Consider the following 12,376-nt stretch of genomic DNA (forward strand, 5'->3'; position numbering starts at 1 on the left):
TCGAAGCTCCCAAGATAAGATTAGACTTTACAAGTGGCATGTATTAACTATGCATAATTTCAGTTAACCGGTGAGTGAATTTAAATGCATACAGGTTTGGAGGTTTGATAACAACACTATATACTGGATATTTAGACACTGAAGAAGTTGTTTCCTTATCTGCAAAATTATATGGGTGGTTGTCTTATAAGCAATGAGGTATACTCTGAACTCTATTTCCTGCATGTCCACTAAAAAGAAAACAAAGAAAGGGAAATCTCTGATTTTACTAATCTGAAAGCCAATAGTGAGATCTAGCTGTTGCATTTTTAACAATAACAAAAAATTATATATGTGATGTAACTGAAAGAAATGACACATACGTGTAAAAAGCCACATAGGCCAAATTTTCATTACAGTTATTCTTTGTTCAGGCCAAGGTGGAGAATAAAGATGATTCAGGTTTTGAAAACTTTAACCAAAATACCTACACATTTTTTTTCTCTCTGATTATCATCTATTATTTAATATATTATCAACCTAAATGTTCTTTCTTAACTATTATTACCGATACTATTTTGCAAGAATGCTAATAAGAGAATAAGGTTTGTATCCAGTTCAGCATTGAAAAAAGCCAAAGTCTCCTAAGGAAAAATTTAAAACTGTCTGCTTGTTAAGCCACACTAAAAATTATGAGAAAGACTGTAATAGCAGGCCACAGATATGGAAAAAGTTGTAGAAAAAGAAGGTTGGATGAAACTACCTGTAGATCATGAGTAAATCATGTTTCAAAATTTCATATAAAAGGTGTAATTAAATTATCACTTGATAAGGTTGGTTTGGTATTGGAAATGCAGCAGTTGGTATACTTGAAGAACTAATGGTGAATTTTTAGATTATTCATCTAGTTTTTAAAACCTAAAGACATAAAGTTGAGTAACTTAAATTGAGTATGTACATTTATACACTTTACATCATCAGTTTAACTAAATGAACTTTCTTCAGATTTTCAGCCATCAAAAAAACAAACAAAAAAAGTATCGTTGGAAACAGACCAGTAGACATTTGTAACCGAGCAGAACTTTTTCAGAGATTTAAGTCAACTGGACACAAGGAGATTATGATACAATGGAGACTATTTTGCAGTCTGAGTCAATGTACTCTCTATTATGAATGATAATACATACACATAAAAGCACCCTATAATGTTATAAAAAGGAGATAATTGAAACAAATGCCAAGAATTTCCTCTTTAGGCTGTACTTTTTCATTTGGAAGTCTAATTGCTAAACTTAGACAAGCTATACCTTGGTAACAAGCATCTCCATTTTAGCATGCTGGCATCTAACTGGAAATAAAACCGACCAATTTGGACAGTGTATTCAAGGTATCTTTTGTAGACATTTTAAGTTACACTGAAGAATGTGAGAGCCAGTAGAAACTGTTTTTTTTTTTTTTTTTTTTTTTTTTTTTGATTGAGGGTTTTTTTTTTTTCCCGGCTCGAGTGCAGTGGGGCAATCTCAGCTCAATGCAACCTCCGCCTCCTGGGTTCAAGCAATTCTCCTGCCTCAGTCTCCCAAGTAGCTGGGATTACAGACGTTTGCCACCACGCCCAGCTAGCTGTTGTGTTTTTAGTAGAGATGGCGTTTCACCATGTGAACCAGGCTGCTCTTGAATCCCTGACCTCATGATCTGCCCACCTCAGCCTCCCAAAGTGCTGGGATTACAGGCATCAGCCATCACGCCCGGCCTGAAATTCCTAATTACTTCACAAGTCTGTCCTACTTCCTACCAACTCTCTTCTCTTTGAAAAAAATATATCTATATCCATAAGCATGCATGCACACACAGACACAGACACACAGACACTTGCAGATGCATATAAATTCACAAGATGTGGTGTAAGTTTAAGCATTGTACTAAAGTGTGATGTGCATGTTACCGTCAGTAGTTCCAAGGCCTAGCGCTTGTGAATCTTTGAAAATTAACAAGGCTGTTAAGATCCTATCACTCTGGCAGCAACCTGGCAAAGCTGTGCCTTTAACAAAAGAATTCTATAATAAAACAAGATTTTACATGCTGAAACAAAATATCTTAAAACATATTTCTTCTGATTGCTTGTTTTAATAATATCTATGGAATTTAAAACCCCCACACACATCAACAAATGTTCCCATGGAAGGTTACATTAAGTTTTGGGCTACCTTCAGAATTATTAATTTTTTATATCAATCTTTGAATGAACACTCTTTGTTTTCTTTAAGAAAAATCCCAAGTCCTGAAAAAACGTTAAGGCTATGTACCTTTATGTGACCAGGGTAACTAAGCAAAGGGGACTCGAGTGGTTTTTACACTATACCCTGTGAATGTCTCTGAGCAAGGTAGACTAAATTCTGCCTCAGCCACTCCTATTTATACAAATGTATGCAATTAGTTGTGACATCTGCTGTATATTAGACCTGAATGGCTAGGGACGGAAAGGCAATTTAAATCTTAAGGAGGAATTTATTAAAATGATATTATTGGGTCAAACTGAACTTAAGGAAAGCAGTGTGGCTGGGCCTCAGTGGGCCAGCTGGAAGTAGGGGCTGGGATGCCATCGGGATTCTGTCTCCATAGTTTTTGTCTCTGCTTCTCTCTGTACTTTGGCCTCACATGACCAGGCACATTGCTGTGTTTTATATCTCACAGCTTCACTCACAAGAAAGGCCTCATTTTCTCAGTTCCAGTAATCAAAACTCTACATAGTCTCTAATTGGCCCAGTCTAGTTGTCACTGTGATGAGAGCAAATTGAATTAGGTCATTTCCTATGCTCTAAATAAACTAGGTGTCAATAAAACCTATCACAAAATAATAAAAGCTATTTACGACAAACCCACTGCCAATATCATACCGAATGGGCAAAAGCTGGAAGCATTCCCTTTGAAATCTGGCACAAGACAAGGATGCCCTCTCTCACCACTCCTATTCAATATAGTATTGGAAGTTCTAGCCAGAGCAATCAGGCAAGAAAAAGAAATAAAGGGTATTCAATTAGGAAAGGAGGAAGTCAAATTGTCTCTATTTGCAGATGACATGATTGTATATTTAGAAAACCCCATCATCTCAGCCCAAACTGTCCTTAAGCTGATAAGCAACTTCAGTGAAGTCTCAGGATACAAAATCAATGTGCAAAAATCACAAGCATTCCTATATACCAATAACAGACAGAGAGCCAAATCATAAGAAAACTCCCATTCACAATTGCTACAAGAAGAATAAAATATTCTAGGAATATAAGTAACAAGGGATATGAAGGATCTCTTCAAGCAGAACTACGAACCACTGCTCAAGGAAATAGGAGAGGACACAAACAGATGGGAAAACATTCCATGCTCATGGTTAGGAAGAATCAATATCGTGAAAATGGCCATAATGCCCAAAGTAATTTATAGATTCAATGCTATCCTCATCAAGCTACCATTGCTCTTCTTCACAGAACTGGAAAAAAACACCTTAAACTTCATATGGAACCAAAAAGGAGCCTGCATAGCCAAGACAATCCTAAGCTAAAAAACAAAAAACAAAACAAAGCTGGAAGCATCAAATTACTTGACTTCAAACTATACTACAAGGCTACAGTAATGAAAATAGCATGATACTGGTACCAAAACAGAGATATAGACCAATGGAACAGAACAGAGGCTTCGGAAGCAATGCCACATCAACCATCTGATCTTTGACAAACCTGACAAAAAAAAAAAAGCAATAGAAAAAGGATTCCCTATTTAATAAACGGTGTTGGGAAAACTGGCTAGCAATATGCAGAAAGCTGAAACTGGACCCTTTCCTGACCTCTTATACAAAAATTAACTCCAGATGGATTAAAGGTTTAAACGTGGCCGGGCGCGATGGCTCAAGCCTGTAATCCCAGCACTTTGGGAGGCCGAGGCGGGTGGATCACAAGGTCAAGAGATCGAGACCATCCTGGTCAACATGGTGAAACCCCGTCTCTACTAAAAATACAAAACATTAGCTGGGCATGGTGGCGCATGCCTGTAATCCCAGCTACGCAGGAGGCTGAGGCAGAAGAATTGCCTGAACCCAGAAGGCGGAGGTTGCGGTGAGCCGAGATCGTGCCATTGCACTCCAGCCTGGGTAGCATGAGTGAAACTCCGTCTCAAAAAAATAAATAAATAAATAAAGGTTTAAACATAAGCCCTAACTCAATAAAAACCCTAGAAGAAAACCTAGGTAATACCATTCAGGACACAGGCATAGGCAAGTTCTAGACTAAAACATCAAAAGCAATGGCAACAAAGCCAAAACAGACAAATGAGATCTAATTAAACTTAAGAGCTTCCACGCAGCAAAAGAAACTGTCATTAGAGTGAACCAGAAACCAACAGAATGGGAAAAAAATTTTTGCAAGTTATCCATCTGACAAACGGCTAATATCCAGAATCTACAGAGAACTTAAACAAATTTACAAGAAACAAACAAACAAACCCATCAAAAAGTTTGCAAAGGATATGAACAGACACTTTTCAAAAGAAGACATTTATGCCACCAACAAACATATGAAAAAAAGCTCTTCATCACTGGTCATTAGAGAAATGTAAATTAAAGCCACATTGAGATATCATCTCATGCCAGTTAGAATGGCGATCATTAAAAAATCAGGAGACAACAGATGCTGGAGAGGATGTGGAGAAATAGGAATACTTTTACACTGTTGTTGGGGGTGTAAATTAGTTCAACCATTGTGGAAGACAATATGGCGATTCCTCAATAATCTAGAAATAGAAATACCATTTTACCCAGCAATCCCATTACTGGGTGTATACCCAAAGGATTATAAATCGTTCTATTATAAAAACACATGCACACGTATGTTCATTGCAGTACTATTTACAATAGCAAAGACTTGAAACCAATCCAAATGCCCATCAAGGATAGACTGGATAACGAAAATGTGGCACATATACACCATGGAGTACTATGCAGTCATAAAAATGGATGAGTTCATTTCCTTTGCAGGGATATGGATGAAGCTGGAAACCATCATTCTCAGCAAACTGACACAAGAACAGAAAACCAAACACCACATGTTCTCACTCATAAGTGGGTGTTGAACAATGAGGACACATGGACACAGGGAGGTGAACATCACACACCAGGGCCTGTTGGGTGATGGGGGAGCTAGGGAAGGGAAAGTCGTGGGTGGGGGATTGAGGAGAGGTAACATTAGGAGAACTACCTAATGTAGATGACAGGGGGATGGATGCGGCAAACCACCATGGCTAACAATCCCGCACAATCTGCACATGTACCCCAGAACTTAAAGTATAATTAAAAAAAGAGAAAAAAAAAAAAGAAAATTGCCTGCCCTACTAACACAGTTTCAGTGATACACTATACTCCTAGTCATATTGGCTTCAACGCAGTGGTAGTATGTCGCTTTTTCTTTTCCTCATATCACTTAATCTGACCAAGTCTCCTGGATTTGATGTTGATTTATGTGGGATCATGTGAATGCTTAAAAATTACAATCTTGTCTAGATGGGGTTAACTAATGGGTAAAGAATAGGTTTGGAAGGGATTCTAATGGTTGTACTTTGTCCTTTGCCTCACTCTAAGGATAAACACATTAGATAAAAACTTAGTGGTGAGCCTGTTCATGTTCCCAGTACATTACTTCCATAGCTGGCATTTGATAACTATGTTCACTGAGTTCTTACTCACTGAGCCACACTAGGGCTATTTATAACGAAAGAAATCTTACAGAGTCTGTGTTACTCCCCTGCCACCCTCATCAGAGCTGGTGCTTGCATCTGCTGCTGGGAGACCAGAAGACAAGTCAGTTCAGTTCAGCTACGCCCAACATTATTCCCCTCTAAAACTACGAGTGGAACCTAAGCCACTGCACATCCTGCAGACCTGTCCACAGCCTGTGGCATCAGAGCCAGCTGGCTGATAAGAGACAGGGGTGACCAATTCTCCTCTGAAGGAAGAACCAAAGTTAAAGGTGAGTAATCACAGCCCAAACTGAGTGTTAAAGGGAGAGTGCTGGAGCCTATCACAGAGTTCACTGGAAGAATCTATGACACACACACACAAAATAAAGTAGCAAGAAGCTGGCAGAGGTCAAACCCTGAGAGGCTTGAAGTCTTTGGAAAGGGTAGGTGGGAGTGAGTACTCTCAGCATCTCTAGGTCTTGCAGCAGACTGCTGGCATCTTGTGGCAGACATCAGGCAGAGTGTCTGCCCTTGTGAAAGTACAGGAGTGGACTGTCATTTGGGGACTTCTTGAGGACACTGCATTGTTTACACAGTGTCCTTTCCCTCTTTCCCTAAGCCTGAGCTGTAGTAGCAGTTGCCATATTGGTGCACACAGGTTGTGGGACTTTGTTCTGCTCAGGATCCTTCAACCCTTGTCTCTTCACATCATTTAATCCCTTGCAGACATTCCCCATCACCAGCCTGGATTGTGGTAGCCCACAAAGGGTGGCTATACCTAGAGAAGGAGCAGGATTTACAGCAGTCTGATCCTAAGGGATTGCCACTACTAGGGGAAGGAAAAGGGTACCACATCAAGGGAGCACCCTGTGGGACAAAAGAAATTAGCATGCAGGCTTTGAGTCCTAGAACTGTCTGCCTGTGGGAAGTTTCCTTCAGCAGAGGCACAGATACAGTGGTGGGCTAAGTGGTGAAACACTGTGGTTCTACCCCAGCAGTTTGATAGCCTCAGTGCTCATGAAGGACCTAGAGAAGGAGACTTCTTCTACCCTTCACCTATCACTGCAGACGCAGCTGGGCCTTCTCCACAGGAGCTTGGCATGGGTGCACCTATAGATGGCCTCTCTGGAGCACTTTGGTGTAGGGTCACAATCCCTCTCTACATGAATGTCAGCATTTCTGCAGATCCACAGAAGTGCCTTGTCTGATCTGAATATCCAGAACATCAGGACAGGAGTGTGACAGGAAGGTAGATCGTTTCTGTGCTGGTCTGGAAGAGGAGCTGAGGTAGCTCTCTTCCTTTCTCCTGCAAAGACCTCAGTGCCTTTCATGGAGTGCTCCCCTGGTTGCTTCTGTCAAGGCTGGGACTTCTGTTCACCGCTGGGGCTTTGCATATATCCATCTGCTTAAGCTACAGCTGGTTTTTTTGTTTGTTTGTTTGTTGTTTGTTTGTTTTTTTACCTGTGGGTACCTCCTAATGGTCTGACAGCTGAACTGTTCAACTCGGTGAAAAATATTCTGGGAAAAAAATTAAAAAGTGCACATCACCGGGGAATGGGGCAAGCTTCATGGGACCTCTGCCATTCCAGCCCCACAAGACAGTGAAGCTGTTCACACACCCAGCACACTGCTACTACAACCAGCATTTGAGAAAGCCACTGAACAAAGATGTTTTAAAACCAAGGAATTCGTAGAGTCTTTGCCACTGAAACCACTTAGAGCCTAAGGTAGGTGACTATAAATCACACACATTAAAGTCATATCCTCAGGGGGAATTTTTTTAACCCAGTAGAATAAAGAATAAATTCAAATATAGTAAGAAAAAATTGTCTGCCCAAATGATAAGGAACCAGAAAAATAATTCTGGCAATATGAAAAAACAGAGTTCTACAATACCCTTCAAAGATCTCACTAACCTCCCAGCAATGGATCCAGACCAAAACAAAATCTCTGAAATTCCAGATTAAAAAAAATTCAAAATGCTGTCTATTAAGTTGCTCAATGAGATCCAAGAGAAAAATTGAAAACCAACAAAAAGAAATCACAATAACAATTTAGAATATGAAGGGAAAGTTTTTCAAAGAGATATATTTTGAAGAAAAACCAGAACTTCTAAAAATGAAGGACATATTTTGGGAATTACAAAATGCAATGCAAAGTTTGGAAACTAGACTAGACGAAGGAGAAGAAAGAATGTCAGAGCCTGAAGACAAAGCTTTTGAATCAACCAAATCAGAAAAAAATAATGAAACAAGAATTAAAAGAAATGAACAAAGTCTTCAAGAAATATGAGATTATACAAAACATCCAAACCTAAGAATCACGCATCTTCCTGAGAGAGAAGAAAAAGCAAATCATTCAGAAAACGTATTTGAGGGAATAATTGAGGGAAACTTTCCTGGTCTTGCTTAGACACCCAAATACAAGAAGCCCAGAGAACTCCTGGGAGATTCATTGCAAAAAGGACATCACCAAAGCATATAGTCATCAGACTATCTAATGTCAAATGTGAATGAAGGAATTCTAAGAGCAGTGAGACAAAAGCATCAGATAACCTGAAAGGAAAGGTAAAGGAAAATCTATCTGACTAACAGGAGATTTCTCAGCAGAAACCTTATAAGCCAGAAGTGATTGGTGTCCTATCTTTAATTTCCTCAAAAACAGAATAACTGTCAACCCATGACTGCAGACATAGCTGGAGCTTCTCCCATGGGGAGCCAAGTTTTCTGTATCCTGCAAAAGTAATTTTTGTGAGAGAGAAATGGTCTTCCTAGACAATCAAATGATGAGGACCTTGTCACCACTTGACCCGCCCTACAAGAGATGCTAAAAGGAGTTCTAAATTTCAAAATGAAAGGTCAATATGCACCAGTATGAAAACACCTGAAAACATAAAATTCAGAGCTTATAAAACAGTAACATAATGAAGAAAACAAAACAACTAGTTAATAATAAAAATGATCACTAGAACTGTACCTCATATATCAATATTAATGTTGAACATGGGGCTAAATAGTGGGTCTAAATGCCCCACTTAAAAGATACTGATTAGCAGAATGGATAAAGAAACCCAAGCCAAATATCTCCTGTCTTCAAGGGACCTACCTAACTCATAAAGATTCTTACAGACTCAAGGTAAGGGGATGAAAAAAATATTCCACACAAATGAAACCAAAAGCAAGCAGGAATAGCCATTCTTATATCAGATGAAACAGTTTAAATCAACAAAAGTAAAAACAAAACGAAAACAAACAAACAAAAAACCCAAAGAGGGTCATTACATAATGATAAAGGGATCAGTTCCACAAGAAGATATAACAAACCTAAATAAACATGCATCTAACTCCAGGGCTCCCAGATTCATAAAACAAATACTACTAGACCTAAGAAAAGACAAAGAGCAATACAATACTAGTGGGGGACTTCAACACTCCACTGACAGCAGTAGACAGACCACTGAGGCAGAAAGTCCACAAAGAAACACCAGACTTAAAAATGGACTCGAAAACAAATGGACCTAATAGATATTTATATAATATTCTACCCCCAAACTGAAGAATGTACGTTTTTCTCATCAGCATGTGGAAGATTTTAAAAACAGATCATATGATATTCCACAAATGTCTCAATAATTTCTTTTAAAAATCAAAATCATATCAAATATCTTCTCAGACCACAGAGGAATAAAACTAGAAACCTAGTCTAAGAAGAACTCTCAAAACTGTATAGATGTAGACATGGGAATTAAAGAATCTGCTCCTGAATGATCCTTGGGTCGACAATGAAATCAAGATGAAAAATTTTGAAATGAATATAATAGGGACATTATCAAAATCTTTGGGATGCAGCAAAAGCAATGCTAAGAGGAATTAAGTGACTAAAAAGACAGGAAGATTAGAAATTAACAAGCTAACATCACACCTCAAGGAACTAAAGAAACAAGAACAAACCAAACTCAAACACAGCAGAAGAAAAGACATAGCAAAGATGAGAGCAGAACTAAATAAAACTGATAGAAAAAATAAACAAAACAATATAAGGAATCAATCAAATGAAAGGCCGTTTCTTTGAAAATATAAACAAAATTGATAGATCACTAGCTAGATTAACCAAGAAGAAGGGAGATTCAAATAAGCTCATTTAGAAATGAAAATGGAGTCATTACAACTGATATTACAGAAGTACAAAGATCACTGTGAACACCCCTATACACACAAGAAAATCTAGAGGAAATTGATAAATTACTGGAAACATACAATGCACCAAACTTGAATCAAGAAGAAACAGAAATTTCAAACAGACCAGTAACAAGCAGTGAAACTGAATACATAATTTGAAAGTCTCCCAACGATAACAAAAAAGGCCAAGACCAGATGAATTCAAAGCCAAATTCAGACATTCAAAGAATAACTGCTACCAATTCTAATGAAATTATTCCAAAAGAATGAGAAAGAGGGAATCCTCCCTAACTCATTCTATAATACAAAGCCAGTATTACTTTGACACCACAGCCAGCAAAGGACATAACAAGAACAACTACAAACCAATATTCCTGATAAATGTAGATGCAAAAATCCTCAGTAAGATACTAGCAAAGGAAATCCAATAGCACATCAAAAGATAATTCACCATGATCAAGTGGGTCTCATTCCAGGAATACAAGAATGGTTCAATATAGGCAAGTCAATGAATGCAATTTACCATATAAACAGAATTAAAAACAAAACCATATCATCTCAATAGACACAGAAAATGCATTCAATAAAACCCAGCATCCCTTTTGATAAAAACCCTCAACAAACTAGGCAGAGAAGGAATATACCTGAAAATAATAAATGCCACACATGGCAAATCTACAGCCAATACCACACTGAATGGATTGACTGAATTAAATGAAAACATTCCCCCTAGGAACCAGAAAAAGATAAGGATAGCCACTTTCACCATTTTTATTCAACACAGTATTGGAAGTCCTAGTAAGAGCAATCAAGCAAGAGAAAGAAATAAAGGACATCCAAATTGGAAAAGAGGAAGTCAAATTATCTCTGTTTGCCAATGATATGATCTGATACCTAGAAAATCCTATAGATTCCTCCAGAAGACTCCTATATTTAATAAATAAATCCAGTAAAGTCTCAGGTTACAAAATCAACGTACACAAATTAGTAACACTGCTATACACCAATAACAGCCAAGCTGAGAATTAAATTGATAATAGAATCCTATTTACAATAGGTGCAAAAAAAAAAAAAAAAAAACCCACAACACCTAGTAATATACTTAACCAAAGAGGTGAAAGACCTCTACAAGGAGAACTATAAGACACTGATGTAAGAAATCATAATGACACAAACAGATGGGGGGAAAATCACATACTCATGGATTGGAAAAATCATTATTGTGGAAATGACCGTACTTCCCAAGCAATCTACAGATTCAGTGCAATCCCTGTCAAAATACCCCCATCATTTTTCATAGAATCAGAAAGAGCAATCCTAAAATTCTGATGGAACCAAAAATGAGCCCAAATAGCCAAAGCAATCCTAAGCAAAAAGAACAAACCTGGAGGCATCATATTATCGGACCTCAAGGATATTGTAACCAAAACAACACAGCATTAGCATAAAAACAGATCAATGAAACAGAATAGAGAACTCAAAAATAAGCCACATATCTTGATATGATTTTGGCTGTGTCCCCAACCAAATCTCATCTTGATTTTTAACTCCCACAATTTCCCTGTGTTGTGGGAGGAACCTGGTGGGACGTGACTGAATTATGGGGGTGGGTCTTTCCTGTGCTGTTCTTGTGATAGTGAATGAGTCTCACAAGATGTGGTGGTTTTAAAAACAGGAGTTTCCCTGCATAAGCTCTCTTTTTGCCTGCTGCCACTCCTGTAAGATGTGACTTGCTCCTCCTTGTCTTCCGCCACAATTGTGAGGCCTCCCCCGCCACGTGGAACTCTGAGTCTAATTAAACCTCTTTCTTTTGTAAATTGCCCAGTCTCCAGTATGTCTTTATCAGCAGTGTGAAAATGGACTAATACATATCTATAGCCAATAATCGTTGATGAACTTGACAAAAAACACACACTGGAGAAGGGAACACCTCTTTCAATAAACGGTACTGAGAAAACCGGATTGCTATACACAGGAGAATAAAATTGGACCCTTATCTCTCACCATATACAAAAATGAACTCAAGATGGACCAAAGACTTAAATGTAAGACCTGGGAAACTATAAAAATACTAGAAGAAAACCTAAGGAATATTGCTGGACATTGGTCTAGGCCAAGAATTCATGACCTAGACCTCAAAAGCACAAGCAACAAAACTAAAATGCTTCTGCACAGCAAAAGAAATAATCAAGAGAGTGAACAGACATCCTGAAGAATGGGAGAAAATATTGTCAAACTATGCCTCTGATAGAGGACTGATATCTAGAATTTATGAAGAATTCAAACAACTCAACGGCAGCAACAAATAACCCCATTGAAAAGTAGGCCTCTTGGGGGGCAGGGAGAGAGAGCATCAGGATACATAGCTAATGCATACTGGGCATTATACTTAGGTGATGGGTTGGTAGGTGCAGCAAACCACCATGGCACATGTTTGCCTATGTAACAAACCTGCACATCATATACATGTACCCTGGAACTTCAACCATATGAAAAAATGC

General features: G+C 38.3%; 1 protein-coding gene across 3 annotated transcripts in view; it reads right to left on the minus strand.

Moving 5' to 3' along the window:
- Nucleotides 1–12,376, minus strand: part of SPATA5 (spermatogenesis associated 5) — a 310,845-nt gene that overhangs the window by 12,977 nt on the left and 285,492 nt on the right. The gene's annotated exons all lie outside the window — the stretch shown is intronic.

Source organism: Sapajus apella, unplaced genomic scaffold, assembly GCF_009761245.1.
Source record: "Sapajus apella isolate SASKATOON/1434 unplaced genomic scaffold, GSC_monkey_1.0 scaffold27, whole genome shotgun sequence".
In the NCBI taxonomy this organism is placed as follows: domain Eukaryota; kingdom Metazoa; phylum Chordata; class Mammalia; order Primates; family Cebidae; genus Sapajus; species Sapajus apella.